Source organism: Octopus sinensis, linkage group LG5 (assembly GCF_006345805.1).
Source record: "Octopus sinensis linkage group LG5, ASM634580v1, whole genome shotgun sequence".
Classification (NCBI taxonomy): domain Eukaryota; kingdom Metazoa; phylum Mollusca; class Cephalopoda; order Octopoda; family Octopodidae; genus Octopus; species Octopus sinensis.
Window position 1 is genome coordinate 87,068,116 of NC_043001.1, and position 16,933 is coordinate 87,085,048.

General features: G+C 40.1%; 1 protein-coding gene and 1 non-coding gene across 2 annotated transcripts in view; both read left to right on the forward strand.

Moving 5' to 3' along the window:
• Positions 1–16,933, forward strand: part of LOC115212415 (protein FAM107B) — a 218,975-nt gene that overhangs the window by 14,313 nt on the left and 187,729 nt on the right. The window lies entirely within an intron of this gene.
• Positions 6,883–7,076, forward strand: LOC115212437. Its single transcript, XR_003881723.1, has one exon. It is a non-coding gene; the product is annotated as a U2 spliceosomal RNA (small nuclear RNA).

The window sequence follows — 16,933 nt, forward strand, 5'->3', positions numbered from 1 at the left end:
CACACGTCACCGATGATGTCCAAGGAAAAAGGAAAACCAGTACGAATTGACATCTATGTAAGCTGAGCCGGAAGAGACAGTGCAAAGCATCTCATCCGATCCTTGCCAATCCACCGCCATAAAATTGGTACCTTTTTTGGTAAAATTGGTACATTTTTTATCGACCTCCGAAAAGATTTTTCTTTTCGTATGCATAAACAATTTCTGGCCTTCGACCAGCCTCTTTCTATGTTTGCGTATTTGTGCACACATATTGGGTGGGTGGATCGATGGGACCCCACTCTGTTTTTCTATTTCTCAGTTGCTCTACGACAAATCTCAAGGCGAAGGTTGAACTCAGAGCGCAGAGAATCGGAACATATACCGTGATAAACATGCCAATTTGTCATGTATATATTTTTTTGTTTCAGTCATTTGACTGCGGCCATGCTGGAGCACCGCCTTTAGTCGAGCAAATCGACCCCAGGACTTATTCTTTGTAAGCCTAGTACTTATTCTATCGCCCTCTTTTGCCGAACCGCTAAGTTACGGGGACGTAAACACACCAGCATCGGTTGTTAATCGATGTTGGGGGGGGACAAGCACAGACACACAGCCACTCCTGCGCCTATATATATATATAATATATATATATATATATATATCAATCTGTTACGAATGCCACACCTAACACTGCCTACTACCTACATGCAATTTTTAAGATGCTACGATAAAAATTTGGGAGAACGTTTTCCTGCTAATTTTTAACTGGTCGAACGATCGTCGCAAAGATTCTTTGGAGGCTGCGCCTAAAATCGTTTAGCCGACCAGCTCCGATATAGTCTGCTCGATCAGTCTGACCTGGGGACTACCATAGCACAACAACGTTAAGGTCATTCACCTTAATCATAATTTGAATCTTCGCTCACTTTCTGTGATGTCGCTGCACACAACTTCTTTTACTCTCACTATCACCATGTCCCCTTCTCTCTCACAGCTCTTCTTTTCTTTTCTACTTGCTTCCCCATCATTCTTTCTTTCTTTATTGCTTTCCCCGTCTCTCTCTCTCTCTCTCTCTGTTCTTTTCTACTTAAAACCCATACTCTTTTCATCTCCTTCCCTGTCTCCCAGTCTCTCGCCTTATTTCTCTATTCTCTCGGTCTCTTGTTTCTCTCGTCTTTTTATCTTGGTTCTTCTACCACAATACTCTCTTTCTCTCTCACTTACTACTCTCTTTCTTTATTTTCGTCTCTCTTTTCGCATTTCTACTGCCGGCATTCAACACTATTCCAAACTATTACAAATGTTATGGTGAGAACAACACTCACCTCACTCGCATACACACCACACACATTGTCACATACGTATATATTAATACATTTCACTCTTTCTCTCTCACTATCACACACACACGGGCATACCTCAACTTACGTCGTTAATTGTTCCAAGACGTGCGACTTAACTCGAAAAGCGACGTAACATTTTTTTTTTTTTTATTAGCTCATATCTGTTTTCATAAATTGTACATATTTTCACGTGTATTTCATTTGATTTCCGACTTCAGTATTTTAGGATTTTTAAAGTTTTTTTTAAAATTTTTATGCTTCAAAATATGTTCGCTGAGACGGACACACGATCGAATAAACCGACTGAAGTCGGTTAATTTTATATACAAAAGAAAACAATGACGGCCAGTCGAAAAAGACGTAACTCGAAACGACGTAATTTGAAGTATGTTTGCTTGTATGTGTGTAGGGGGGAGGAAGAATAATATAACTTCAACTCAAGTTGGCTGCATCAGTTAATGAGATTTATAAAATAAAATAGATTGGTGTGGACAGATCTTAATCTTATTTTTGGAATTTTGTGGCCATTGTCTTGTACAACAATAACAATGCTCAGCAAAACATCCGGGGAAACTACACTGTCTTATCTTGTCTTCAACAATCTTATGTAACTTCATTGCTCGTCTCTCTCGAATTATTTGTTCTGTCTATTAGTCTGTCAGTCTGTCTTTGTCTCTGTCTGTCTGCCCGTCTTTGTCTCTGTCTACCTGTCTGTGTGCCTATTTGTCTACCTATTTATCTGTCTGCTTCTCTCTCTCTCTCTCTCTCTCTCTCGCTCTCTCATTAACTAGCTAGCTAACTAGCTTGCTTGTTAGCTATCTGAGTATCACTAGTGAAGTGGCTAGCTGGCTTGCTAGCCAAATAGATGTTGCCAATTGTCTGTCTAACTATCTGTCTATCTGTCTGACTCTCTATTTGATTGTCCATCAGTTAATCTGCATTACATGGAGAAAGAACTATTGCTCACACCATCACTACAAACTATTATGCTGCCCATCTGGTTGCTACAGACCACAACACTTGATGCTCTGCACTGCAATTTGTGCTGCAGTCTTCTGTTGCTTTCATAAAAATATATAAATCAGCTGCATTGTCATGATGCTACTACTACTGCTATTGCTGCTGCTGTTTTCTATACCACTACTACTGCCAAAGCCATGAACCAACAAAGAAACCTGTACATGCAAAATAACAGCCAAATAACCCTATCATCTAAGGGAATGGCCATGACAGCAACAGCTTTCTTCTTAACAGTGCTTGATTCAGAGGTGACCAAGGGTCTTAACACTGTCATTACCATCAACAGCAACACCACCGTCACTGCCATTACAGCTGCAATTGCTGCTGCTGCTGCTGTTGTTGTTGTTGTTGTTGTTAAGCAACAAGACAGGTAAGGGTGATTAGGTGATGGTCTAGGGCTTAGTGGCGGGAGACCCCAGACCTTGGGGAGAAAAAAAAACTTTGGTCATCTTGTTGTAGTTGAGGGCTCTTCGTTGACGCCCGACACCACTGAGAGATGACCCTCAAAGTCGCTGGAAATGGAGATCTCCAGGTCCAAATTCTTGGACGGCTGCTGCTGCTGCTACTACTACTGCTGCTGCTACTGTTGCTGCTGTTATTTATAATAATTCAAATGAATGCTATTTTTTCAGTCCCATACTTACAAACTATTCATAATTGTCTCTTAACTTAATGATCTTGAGTTCAAATCACTCTACCACAGCCATTGTGTTGTACTTCTGAGTAAATACACATATTTATACCTGCCACAGACTGTCTACTTCATGGTTGACTGGTTGCTGTTAGAAAGGGCATCCGTCTGTGAAAACCACAAAACTCTGTTACAGCTATATCTCTATGACAATTGTTGCTTCATAGTTGAGTGGTTGCTGTTAGAAAATCACAAGACTTTATTCCAACTATATCTGCATGATACTGTCTACTTCACAGTTGAGTGATTGCTGTTAGAAAGGGCATCCAGCTGTGAAAACCACAAGACTGTAACAAAAGTCTGATGAGCACACACTATACATCTGTACTTTAGGTGTAACAACCAGGAACTGATGTGGCCTACTGGCTCAAAAACTTCTGCACGTGCATGGATAAGGTGGCATCACTTCCTACCTAAAACAATTTTGGCCACGCAGCATTTGTTGTGGCAGTAAAACATAAAGTTGGATACTTTTTGAATGCACCTTGTGTGTGTGTGTGTAGAGAGAGAGAGAGAGTGGGGAGGATATGAGGAGTTTTTGAACAAGATGACTCAAACTAATAGGTATGCATTCTGAGTGCTCAAATAAGTGTGCTGCCAAAATTCCAGTTAGGGCAGCAGTTGAAGTTGTAGTTATGTGATTATCTTGATCAAAGATGGCTAGAGGTGGCATCCCTTTGAGTCAGTAGGTTTGGGCTAAAGTATTGAGGAAAAGCAAACAATTGGCAAGGCAGGACAAGGACAATTTAGATTGAATTAAATGAAATTAAATGTCCTCATCCTGCCTTGCCTAATTGTTTGTCTTTTCTCACTACTTTAACACACACACACCATCATCATCATTATCATTTAACATTTGTTTTCCACGCTGGCATGGGTTGGATAGTTTGACAGGAGCTGGACCAGGTTCCATTGTCTGTTTTGGTATGATTTCTGCAGCAGGATACCTTCCTAACACCAAATACTTTACAGAGTGTACTGGGTGCTTTTTACATGGCACCAGCATCAGTGCTTTTTACATAATACCATAATGTGTGTGTGTGTACTCTTGTCTTGACATCATGTGATAGTTGCAAATGAGCACCAACATCATGCAAGCAATGTTGTCTGTTTCTAGCATTCTGTGAAAAACACATCTGGCCAAGTATTACCTTACTAGAAATAGGTGAGTTTTGGTGATAAGAAGGCATCCAGCTGTGGAAAACCTGCCTCGGCAAAGTTTGTCTGACCCATGAAAGCATGGAAAAGTAGATGTTAAATGATGATGATAGAAATGCTCAGAGAATACTATATTGACCACAGTGAGTGTGTTAGCTGCTTCTGAAATACAGGCCACTGAGAACATTGCATTAACTTCTCGTGTAACACTTCACTGGCCATATGTTAACATATTAACAGCTGTTAATATGTTAACAGCTGTTCAGACAAGACTTCACTGACCACTGTATATTAACAACTGCTCATAAAACACTCGACTGGCTGTGATGTATTAGCAACTACTGACGGAACATTTTACTGACATCAGTTTGTTAATAACTTCACAGTCAACACTGTTTAATAGTGTGTTTACTGTCACTCAACATGGAATACTATGTGTAAACAAACGTTCAAGAAATTCTCTACTGACTACAATGTGTTAACAACTGCCTAAGAAATGCTCGATTGAGTATCGTGTGTTAACATCTGTTCAGGTAACTGACCATTGTGTCGACAGATGTTCACTACTACCATCATGAATCCTTTCTGTTGAGTAGGACTACAGTGGAGAGGGAATCAGCTAAGATAAAGGATTAAAGTATGAGAGAAAGGGCCAGGACAGAGCAGGTTTCTTGCTGTAGAAAAGCTACATGGCTAGGAGTTCCTTGCCCAATGAAGTAGGTTATATTCATGTGGTGGGAGACAAATTATATTTTTAACTCTACATACATTTGATTCTCTCTACTGTAGAAAATGTTTTCCACAACTCATCAACATTGTTGCTCAAATGGGGAATTCAAAATCTGTGTTTTAATTACTTATCAATACTTTACTCCTTGGAATGGTATTAAGGTAAGAGTAAGGGTGGGAGTGTGCTCAGTCATCTATGCTTAATTATACTTTGCTTTCTTCACAACAATCCTGATGTAATAAATATCCAGATGGTCTATATTTCTGTATGTGTTGTATGAGGGGGATGTACGCATAAGTATTTGTGTATGTAATAGATTTTAGTATATTAGTATAAGTTGCCAGGATGTGAGCAGAGGTCAAAAACTTTTCCACCATCTGCACTGAAACAGCTGCCAGAATAGTGTACGTTGCAATAATGGTTTGTATAAATGCAGGACTAATGTTTACTAGATACAAGCTTAGATTATTCTGGAATATGGATTTTAAAAAAAAAGTTCTGGGAACTATTATTATTGAAGAGATACTGAAGCTGTTATGAATTTATCAACAGTTTGTAACACAGGTTGAAGTGATTCAGTGTTGTGCTATATAGATACACAAGTCCATAAAGGACCAGAACAACGATAATGTTGTACAATATATCATCATCAAATTCGTTTAATATCCATACTCCATGCTGGCATGGGTTGGACGATATATGTATATAGATAGATAGATAGATAAATAAATAAATGTGCCCTTTTAAAGCCTAACCAGGCTCATGGGCCCAGTTTCCCAGTTTCTATGGCGTATGTGTTCCTCAGCTGGATGGGACACCAGTCCATTGCAGCGTTACTCATTTTTGCCAGCTGAGTGGACTGGAGCAATGTGAAATGAAGTGTTTTGCTCAAGAACACAACGCGTCGCCCAGTCCAGGAATTGAAACTGCAATTTTACGATGATGCTGACACCCAAACCACTAAGCCACGCACCTCCACAGATAGATAGATAGATAGATAGATAGATAGATAGATAGATAGATAGGCATATACATACATGTGTATATTTCTCTCCCTCTCTATATATGTATGTAATATATATATATATATATATACACACACACACACTCCATCCCCATCACTACCACCTCCATGACCACTATCATCCCTACCACCATCATCCCTACTTAGTAAGAGCTATTACTAGGGTCAAAAGTGAAACACGTTAGATGAGTTTCAAATGTCTGATTGTCATTATTTAATAATGAGATTAGTTAAGTCAGTCAGCTCTGAACAAATAAAGAAAAATATAATACAAAGGTAATACGAGAAAGTAGGTTTCTTGCTTGAATCATCTAGAATGGGTTTAGTAGGTGACAGATAATTACTGTTTTAAGAAGCTAGCAGATGTAATATTTAACTTCAAACAGCCCCAGGGTAGATGGTAGGGTAGATTATTTATGCACAATTGCCTAATCTGTGTAATCCTTTAAAAGTTATTATGAAAACCAAGAAACAGTTTGTTGACAGACATTGATATCGAGGCTGTCGGCTCTGAAGTTGTTTTATAACCTATTTCTGATGAATACAGGGCACATAAAGGGACAAAGCTTTTGATAAATAACCCCATTACACACTGTTTAGAATAAACAAGCACTTCTCAGATGGAGTTCCCTAGAACTCTTGGGTTCTGCAAGCGGTCACTCAAATTAGTGATAAGTAAACCCAACCTCATCTTTCTTAGTGATAAGTGATGCTGATGACATGCAAAAATCAACCAGAACAATCTCTGAACTAGCAGGCATTGGATAACGGTGCAGTTCTCTGACTCATTGGATCCTCTTAAACCAGCCAACTCATGTTAGCATGGAAAACATTCAATGACAACCACGATGCTGACATAAATGATGGTAATGATGACAATGGTGATAATTACTGTATTTTAACGTGTATAAGGAACCCCCTAATTTTGGGGGCTTAAAATTCTCGGCCTTTTGGCTAACATCAAAGTGTAGTATCTGTTCTTATCAGCTTAATATCTGATATGGTCCCTATTTGGGGCCATCGATATTAAACTGATTTTTAGAACAAGGCGAAGTGTTAGGGGCTTGCTCTGCCTTTGCCACAGGTTGGCCTAGTATTGCAGTGCTTCCAGGATTCATCCCACATTCTAAAATTATAGGCACAGGAGTGGCTGTGTGGTAAGTAGCTTGCTTACCAACCACATGGTTCCAGGTTCAGTCCCACTGCGTGGCACCTTGGGCAAGTGTCTTCTACTATAGCCTCAGGCCGACCAAAAGCTTGAGTGGATTTGGTAAACAGAAACTGAAAGAAGCCCATCGTATATATGTGTATATATATGTATGTGTGTGTATATGTTTGTGTGTCTGTGTTTGTCCCCCCAACATTGACAACCAATGCTGGTGTGTTTACATCTCCGTAACTTAGCAGTTCGGCAAAAGAGACTGATAGAATAAGTACTAGGCTTACAAAGAATAGGTCCTGGGGTCGATTTGCTCAACTAAAGGCGGTGCTCCAGCATGGCCGCAGTCAAATGACTGAAACAAGTAAAAGAGTAAAAAAGTAAGGGATTATAATACTATCCGTGTATAAGAAACTCCCATGATTTTTTAACCTTATTTTTGACAAGAAAAAAAGGGTTCTTTATACATGTTAAAATACAGTATATGCGAATGCATGTTCAGGCCATTTTTGTGTTTTATTTTATATTCTTAATTTTATTATACATGCACAGCATATTCCCTAAGGTAAGGAAATCTAGACATAAGGAGGCCTAATGAGGAAAGATGAACTCTTAATAGGGAATTTGGTCTAAACAAGATTTTGATTAAGATAAAAAATTTTTAACCTTCTTTGTAACATTTAACAGATCTAACACCTCCAAACATTTGAAAGGTAGTTATGTGGTTTAGTTAACCCTTTCATTACCATTGTTGAAATACACTGCTTTTGTTTCAATCAATTTTGAAAATAGTGAAGTATTTAATAGATTTGTCACTAATAAGCTGGGTTTTGATTTAAATCACTTTGAAGCATACAGTATTACATCATAGAATCAGGAGCAGTCCCAGAAGGGTAGGTATGAAAAGGGCTAGGCTCTTTATCAAAGAAAAAAGGAGTGGCTGTGTGCTAAGTAACTTGCTTCCGAACCACATAGTCCCTTGTTCAGTCTCACTGCATGGCACCTTAGATAAGTGTCTTGTGAGTGGATTTGGTAGACGGAAACTGAAAGAAGCTCGTCGTATATATATATATATATATGTGTGTGTTTGTGTCTGTGTTTGTCCTCCTAGCATTGCTTGACAGCCGATGCTGGTGTGTTTATGTCTCCATCACTTAGCGGTTCAGCAAAAGAGACCAATAGAATAAGTACTAGGCTTACAAAGAATAAGTCCTGGGGTTGATTTACTCGACTAAAGGTGGTGCTCCAGCATGGCCTCAGTCAAATGACTGAAACAAGTAAGAGAGTAAGAGTAAAAGAGAGTAATAATAACTTTTATGTTGGGGTTTCTAGAAACAAGAAATATATTTCAAGGGTCTCCCAAGTCTAAAAACTCTGGGAAAAGTTACACTACAGCCGGTTGTATATCTTCTGTCTTTTAGTTCTTTTAGTCATTGGACTGCAGATACACTGGGGCCTTGAAGTTACATGGATATAAACAAACCAACACTGGTTATCAAGTTGTGGTGGAGGACAAATACACAGGCACACACATATAGATATATGCATATCTTTTAATTGTGTCAGTTTTTGGACTATGGCTATGCTGGAGCTCTGCATTCAAGGATTTAGTTGAGCAAATCATTACCAGTACTTATTTTCAACATTGTTTACATTATTTACATTTGACAGATATTTGTCCTCATCTTGTTTGTTGTTAACACAATGTTTTGGCTGATATATCCTCCAGCCTTCTTCAGGTGTCTTGGGGAAATTTCGAACCTAGGTTCTCATTCCTAAGGTATTTTTCGATGTTGTTGTTATTATTATTATTATTATCATCATCATCATCATCATCATCATCATCATGGACGTGAATACACCAGCATCAGTTGTCAAGCGATGTTGGGAGGACAAACACACACACACACACGATGGGCTTCTTTCAGTTTCCGTTTACCAAATCCACTCACAAGGCTTTGGTTGGCCTGAGGCTATAGTAGAAGACACTTGCCGAAGGTGCCATGCAGTGGGACTGAACCCGGAACCATGTGGTTGGTAAGCAAGCAACTTACCACACAGCCACTCCTGTGCCTGGAATCAAACTTAGTAGCCCACGCTTTTAACCACTAATAATAATAATAACAACAACAACATTGAAAAATACCTTAGAAATGAGAACCCAAGTTCGAAATTTCCCCAAGACACCTGATAAAGGCTGGAAGGTATATCAGCCGAAACCTTGTGTTAACAACAAACAAGGTGAGGACAAATACCCATCAATTGTAAATAATTTAAATAATGTACATAATTCCTCATCTCTTAAATACAGAACTATACTTATTTTCAAGTTTGGTACGTAGTCAATCAGTCTCTTATTGCTGAACCACAAAGTTACCAAGACATAAACATGCCAATACCAGTTGTCAAGTGTTGATGGGGAGACACACACACACACACAATGGGCTTCTCCCAGCGACCAAATCCACTCAGAAAGCTTTGGTTGGCCTGGGGCTATAGAAACACTTGCCCGAGGTACTGTGAAGTGGGACTGAACCCATGACCACATAGTTAGAAGCAAGCTTCTCAGCCTCATAGCCACACCTGCATCTATACACACAGACACATATTAGGTAACAATAATGACCAAGCCACCCACCTTGTTTCTTTTTCAATAAAGGTATTTCAGGAATGGAGTACCCCCACCATACACAGACACACACACACAAGTATAAACTTGCATATGCTCACACTCCTAAATATACACAAGTGTATCTTTTAGCATACAACTTCTTGCTTCTGATATCCTCATTCACCTATGGGTGTGCCAAACAGCCATCCATCCATACACACACATAGATGCACTCATATCTTCTACACACAAATACCTTCCTTTACACTACTGTAATCACTATTGTTATACTACCACAACCACCACCATCAATGCAACCACTTCCATTATAAGCATACTCATCATCATCATTTTAATGTCCACTTTTCCATGCTTGTATGAAGGAGGCACATGGCCTAGTGGTTAGAGCAGTGGACTCGCAGTTGAGGGATGGTGGGTTCGAATCTCAGACCAGGCGATGTGTGTGTTTATGAGCGAAGCACCTAAGCTCTACGCAGCTCCAGCAGAAGTAATGGCGAACTTCTGCTGACTCTTTCGCCACAACTTTCTCTCACTCTTTCCTCCTGCATCTTGCAGCTCACCTGCAATGGACCGGCGTCCCATCCAGGTGGGGAACCTATATGCCAAGGAGATCGGGAAACCAGCCCTATGAGCCAGGCATGGCTCGAGAAGGAACAAACATGCTTGTATGAGTTGGATGGAGTTTATTAAGACAGATTTTCTACAGCCAGATGTTCTTCCTGTCTCCATCCCTCATCTGTTTCCAAACAAGGTGATATTTCCCCATGGCCAGACATGTACTTGCAGGACTTTGGGAATGACATTGCTTACAAGACAATGACATCCATTTACAACACTCATGTGATGTTGAGACAAAGACACACACATGCACACACACATATACATGCACACACACATACATGCAAACACACATACATGCAAACATACATACATACACACACGCACACACATACATACACACACCTGAACTTCCTTCCATTTCTTATTTCATTACTACTCACAAGGGGCTACACACAGAGGGGACAAACAAGGAGAGACAAATGGATTAAGTCGATTATATTGACCCCAGTGCGTAACTGGTACTTATTTAATCAACCCCGAAAGGATGAAAGGCAAAGTTGACCTCGGCGGAATTTGAACTCAGAACGTAGCGACAGACGAAATACCGCTAAGCATTTCGCCTGGCATGCTAACATTTCTGCCAGATCGCCGCCTTCCATTTCTGTCTATCAAATCTACTCAGAAGGTTTGGTCAACCTGGCTATAGTAGAAGACACTTGCCCAAGTTACCATGCAGTGGGACTGAACCCAAAACCAAGTAGATGAAAGCAAACTTCTTATCACACAGCCATGCCTGCACCTACAATCTTCACCATGATTACCACCAAAACAACACCGGCACACCTACCATTATCTGAAAGTGATCCCACTTCCTCTGCTTTTGTACAAAACTAAAACCAATGCTTCTTTACTAATTACCACCGCACCCAATATTTTCCAGTAATATGATGTGATGAAGGTGAGGAACCATGTACAAACCCTCTTCCTATTACTACAGGGATGGAGGTGAATTCTTTAGTGGGGTCAGATAGCTCATATTTTCTTCCCCTCACATATCTGCTCCCTCCCACGCTAGTGCAGCTATCTAAATAATTAGACAATTAAGGGACCAGTAAGAAAGTTTTTCTAAGTGGTGTCTCATTAACTTAATTTGTCTCGTGTTAGGGTTTGATGTTCATGCCTTCTGTTTCACACACTTAAAGCTTCAACATCTAGCAGCTGACTTTGTAGAAGCCTAAAAGATGATCCACCATCTTCCCAAAATCAACTCTGGTCCCATTTTTTAATTCAGTATCTTTATTTCACATGGACTTGCTTCATCATCATCATCATCATCATTTAGCGTTCGCTTTCCATGCTAGCATGGGTTGGACGGTTCAACTGGGGTCTGGGAAACCAGAAGGCTGCACCAGGCCCAGTCTGATCTGGCAATGTTTCTACGGCTGGATGCCCTTCCTAATGCCAACCACTCCGTGAGTGTAGTGGGTGCTTTTTACATGTCACTGGCACAGGTGCCAGACGGGGCTGGCAAACGGCCACGGTCAGATGGTGCTTTTTACGTGCCACTGGCATAAAATAAAAAGTCAGTGTAATATTCAAATATATATATATATATATTTAATCATCATCATCATCATTGTTTATTTGCTTTCCATGTTGGCATGTGTTGAGGCTTCATGTATTTGCCAGTAGGCTGTGATTTGGTCGCATGGCACTGAGCGTTAAAGCACTTGAAAGTTATGGACAGGTAAGGTCTGTCTTATCTGACCATAGCTTTCAGGTGTTTTAACAGTCAGTGCTTTGAGAGAGTATTCTCCATCTCACCAAATTGCAGCATTATATACATGCATTATATGTGGTTGATAATGTTTATTACAGTGGCACTGCTATTATTTCATCATTTGCCATGATAGATTGCTAGCTACTATACACTTTTCTATTTTCTCTCCCTGTTTATTTCTGTCTTCCTTTCTGTTGAAGAGCGTAAGCTTGAAACATAAAAGACTTTCTCACTTCCCAAGCATTAAACTAATACATCTGTTTGTTGTTTACACAACCATCTTTGTCTTGTTTTTTTGGTAAATTCTCACTATATATAATATCCCTCTCTCTCTTTCGGAGAGGCACTGAGCAGCTATGCGCACACATACATACACGGCAGTAACTTCCACCTACCGAATTCAATCACAAAGCTTCGGTATATATATATATATATATATATATATTTGTACATCTGCATATATTTCTATTTTACAGTTAATTATTCAGAATAATTGGTTCAAATATGAACAACAGTAGAAGCATGTCAGTTGTGTTTAAACGAATTAAGCTGTATAATTAATTGTAAAAATTAAAAAAAAGTATAGATGTGCCATTGTTACATCCAATGTAATTGTCTTGGATTTACACTCCCCAAGATAGTGAAGCAAATCCAGGATTTACCCATTGGATTAACTGCAGTGGGATTGCTCACCCACGATGGTCCCTACTATTCAATGTGGTGAGAGTGAACCCAGATTGTAACTGTGTACTCATATGGTACCCACCTGGATAATTTATCACTATATACTCATTATTGATATATGTGTGTGTGTGTGTGTGTATTAGTCAATGTCAGTTGTTTTCAGCTGTAGGCGTACAGAGTCTTCTGGCAAGTTATAACTCTGAGTAACACGAGACTGACTAGACCAAAGTAAAAATATCATTTTCTACTGCAGTATCTAGACCTCTTTCTTCTGACAGTCAACACACTAAGCTGATGTATAGTGTTAACCTTTGAGATGCAATACAAAAGTATATAAATACACACACACACACACACACACACACACATACACACACTCATGACAGAAGTAAATAGACACCCTTATAATAATGAATATTTATCTAAATCTGAAATTATACATTCCGTAGCCAGTTCCGCATCGACCGGCCTCCGTGCTGTGGGCACGTAACAAACACCATCCGATCATGGCCATTCGCCAGCCTCATCTGGCACCTGTGTCGGTGGCACATAAAAACACCTTCCGAAGACCCGGCAAGACTAGTCAGTCCACCTGTGCATACCTTCCTTCTTGTGACACTTGTGAAGACCTGTTGAGGCAAGTGAAAATCAAATCAAATCAAAATAGATGAACATCAATGGAATTTGTATCTTTGTGGTACCAGTGCCTGTGGCACACAAGAAATCCATCCGAACATGGCCGTAGTCAGTACCGCATCGACTGGCCATCGTGCTGTGGGCACATAACAAACACCATCCGATCGTGGCCGTTCGCCAGCCTCATCTAGCACCTGTGTCGGTGGCACATAAAAACACCATCCGAAGACCCGGCAAGACTAGTCAGGCCTTATCCCATGGCCCCTACCTGGGACGTAGTCAGTCCACCTGTGCATACCTTCCTCCTTGTGATACTTGTGAAGGCCTGTTGAGGCAAGTGAAAATCAAAATGAAATCAAAACAAATCAAATCAAATCAAAATAGATGAACATTAATGGAATTGTATCTTTGTGGTACCAGTGCCGGTGGCACACAAGAAAACCATCCGAACGTGGCCGTAGCCAGTACCGCACCGACTGGCCTCCGTGCTGTGGGCACGTAACAAACACCATCCGATAGTGGCCGTTCGCCAGCCTCATCTGGCACCTGTGTCAGTGGGACATAAAAACACCATCCGAAGACCCGGCAAGACTAGTCAGGCCATAACCTGTGGCCCCTACCTGGGACGTAGTCAGTCCACCTGTGCATACCTTCCTTCTTGTGACACTTGTGAAGACCTGTTGAGGCAAGTGAAAATCAAAACAAATCAAAATAGATGAACATCAATGGAATTTGTATCTTTGTGGTACCAGTGCCGGTGGCACGTGGCACACAAGAAAACCATCCGAACGTGGCCGTAGCCAGTACCGCATCGACTGGCCTCCGTGCTGTGGGCACGTAACAAACACCATCCAATTGTGGCCGTTTGCCAGCCTCATCTGGCACCTGTGTCGGTGGCACATAAAAACACCATCCGAGCGTGGCCATCTGCCAGCCTCGTCTGGCACCTGTGTCGGTGGCACATAAAAAACACCATCCGAGCGTGGCCGTTTGCCAGCCTCATCTGGCACCTGTCGGTGGCACATAAAATCACCCACTACACTCTCGGAGTGGTTGGCGTTAGGAAGGGCATCCAGCTGTAGAAACACTGCCAGATCTGACTGGACTGGTGCAGCTTTCGGGCTCCCCAGACCCCAGTTGAACCGTCCAACCCATGCTAGCATGGAAAGCGGACGTTAAATGATGATGATGATGATGATGAAATTATTTATTAATTGTTATAATGCAAATATTTAATACTTAGTTGACATGCCCTTTGCATTTTCCAATGCATAGACCCTATTAAGCATGTTACTGATCAGATGATGAATATTCTCTTGCAGAATTTCTTGCCAAGTTTCATGCAGTAATCTCAAAAGATCTGGCTTTTACGAAATGTCCTGCCCATTATGCCTTAGAGGTGTTCAATAGGATTCATATCTGGTGACTGGCTAGGCCATGGAAGCTTTTTAATGCCATTCTCATCCAACAAATCTTGGGTCATTCTAGCCATGTGACAAAGAGCACCATCTTCCATAAGTAAAGAGTCTTCTTTTATCATTTCACTAGTGGAGAATATTGGAAGTTCTTTCCGTAATATGGACACATATTTATCTGAGTTTATGTTTCCCCCTCACTTCACCAGCTCTGATCAACCATTGCTCCAAATTGTTACCCAGACCATCACAGAATAGTTGCTGTATTTCATCGTTGGCTGTAATCTTTTCACATCAAATTCTTATCACAAAGTCTCCAGACCCACACTCAACCACTGTCAAGAAATACAGCAAATCTAGAGTCATCAGAAAATATGACAGTCCCAAAATGCTAATGGCCTCTCCACCATCTCACTGGCCCAATCTTTTTTCTACTGAAACTGACATTAACTTGTTCTGCTATGTCAGAGGCCTTGCAATGAAGATTATCCTCCACATTTCTCTAAGCTAAAGAAAGATTCTGTCAGAGGGCCCTAGTTGATCTGGGCAAGGTGATGTGGACTCCTTCCTCTCTCTGGTGAATTGCACAATCACTCTATTAACTGTAGAAAGTGGGATTCCGAGGCTTTCTGCTATTTTATGCAATGTCCACATTCAGAATGACCCACAATATGGCCTCTTTGAAATTCAGGCAGTTCCAAGGCTTCTTTTGTACATGGCATGATTAAACAGTCATATATATAAGCTGAAACATAAAAATGTCAATTAATATAAAATATAAACCATTACAAAGTTAGAATAAACATAAAATGAAGTTTTATGGAGTATGTATTTACTTCTGTCATGTGTATGTGAGTGTGTGTGTGTATATATATATATATATATATATATGTATACTCTTTACTCTTACTCATTTGACTGTGGCCATGCTGGAGCATCACCTTTTAGTCAAGCAAATCGACCCCAGGACCTATTCTTTGTAAGTCTAGTACTTATTCTATTGGTCTCTTTTGTTGAACCACTAAGTTACGGGGACGTAAACACACCAGCATCGGTTGTCAAGTGATGTTGGGGGGGGACAAACACAGACACACAAACATATACACACACACACATACATATATATACGATGGGATTCTTTCAGTTTCCGTCTACCAAATCCACTCACAAGGCTTTGGTCGGCCTGAGGCTATAGTAGAAGACACTTGCCCAAGGTGCCATGCAGTGGGACTGAACCCGGAACCACGTGGTTCGTAAGCAAGCTACTTACCACACAGCCACTCCTACGCCTATATATATATATAGCTTTGTGATATAAACAGGAAAATAAAACTCAAAACCTGATAGTATACATATTTTTTATTAATTGCCAAAAAAAAAAAACCCAAGTGACTCAAGGTCTGAGATTTTCAAGTATTGACACTTATCCAACTGGTTTCAAACTTTAGGGATTGCATTTGTAGAGATCAACTAAAATGATAAAGTAATTCCATCCAAAGTGTTCTAGGAAAAAAAAATTATGTAAGCAATATGCATGTATTTGATTTTATCTTTGCACAGACATCCAATCAAATACTATCTTATTTTCGTTTTCAGAATATTCTTAATGGCATTTTTTTGCTTCATGCCTTCAGATTTCATTCACCAATTGGAAATGGGAAAATCAGTCATGAAATTTTAAGTTCCATCTTCAATAAATATATCTTGACACTCCACTTTCAATGTCAAGTACTATCTCATTTTTTTTTCACTCATGTTCTTATACACACACACACATGCAAATGTATCAACATCGTTATCATCATGATCAAGCATGGCTGTGGGGTTGGGAATCTTGCATCCTAGTTCATGTGGTCTTGGTTTCAGTCCTACTGCATGGCACCTGAGGAAAGTGTTTTTTCTTATGGCCCTGTGGGTTTGTGAGTGGATTTAGTTGATGGTAACTGAAAAAAGCTCATTTGTGTGTGTGTGTGCAATATATCTATATATATATATATATATATATATATATATATATACACATACATACATATGTACATCTTTTATACGTATATGTATATATGGGTACAGGATGTCACAAAATGTAAACAATGTGAAATATGAAGACAAACTGCGGTA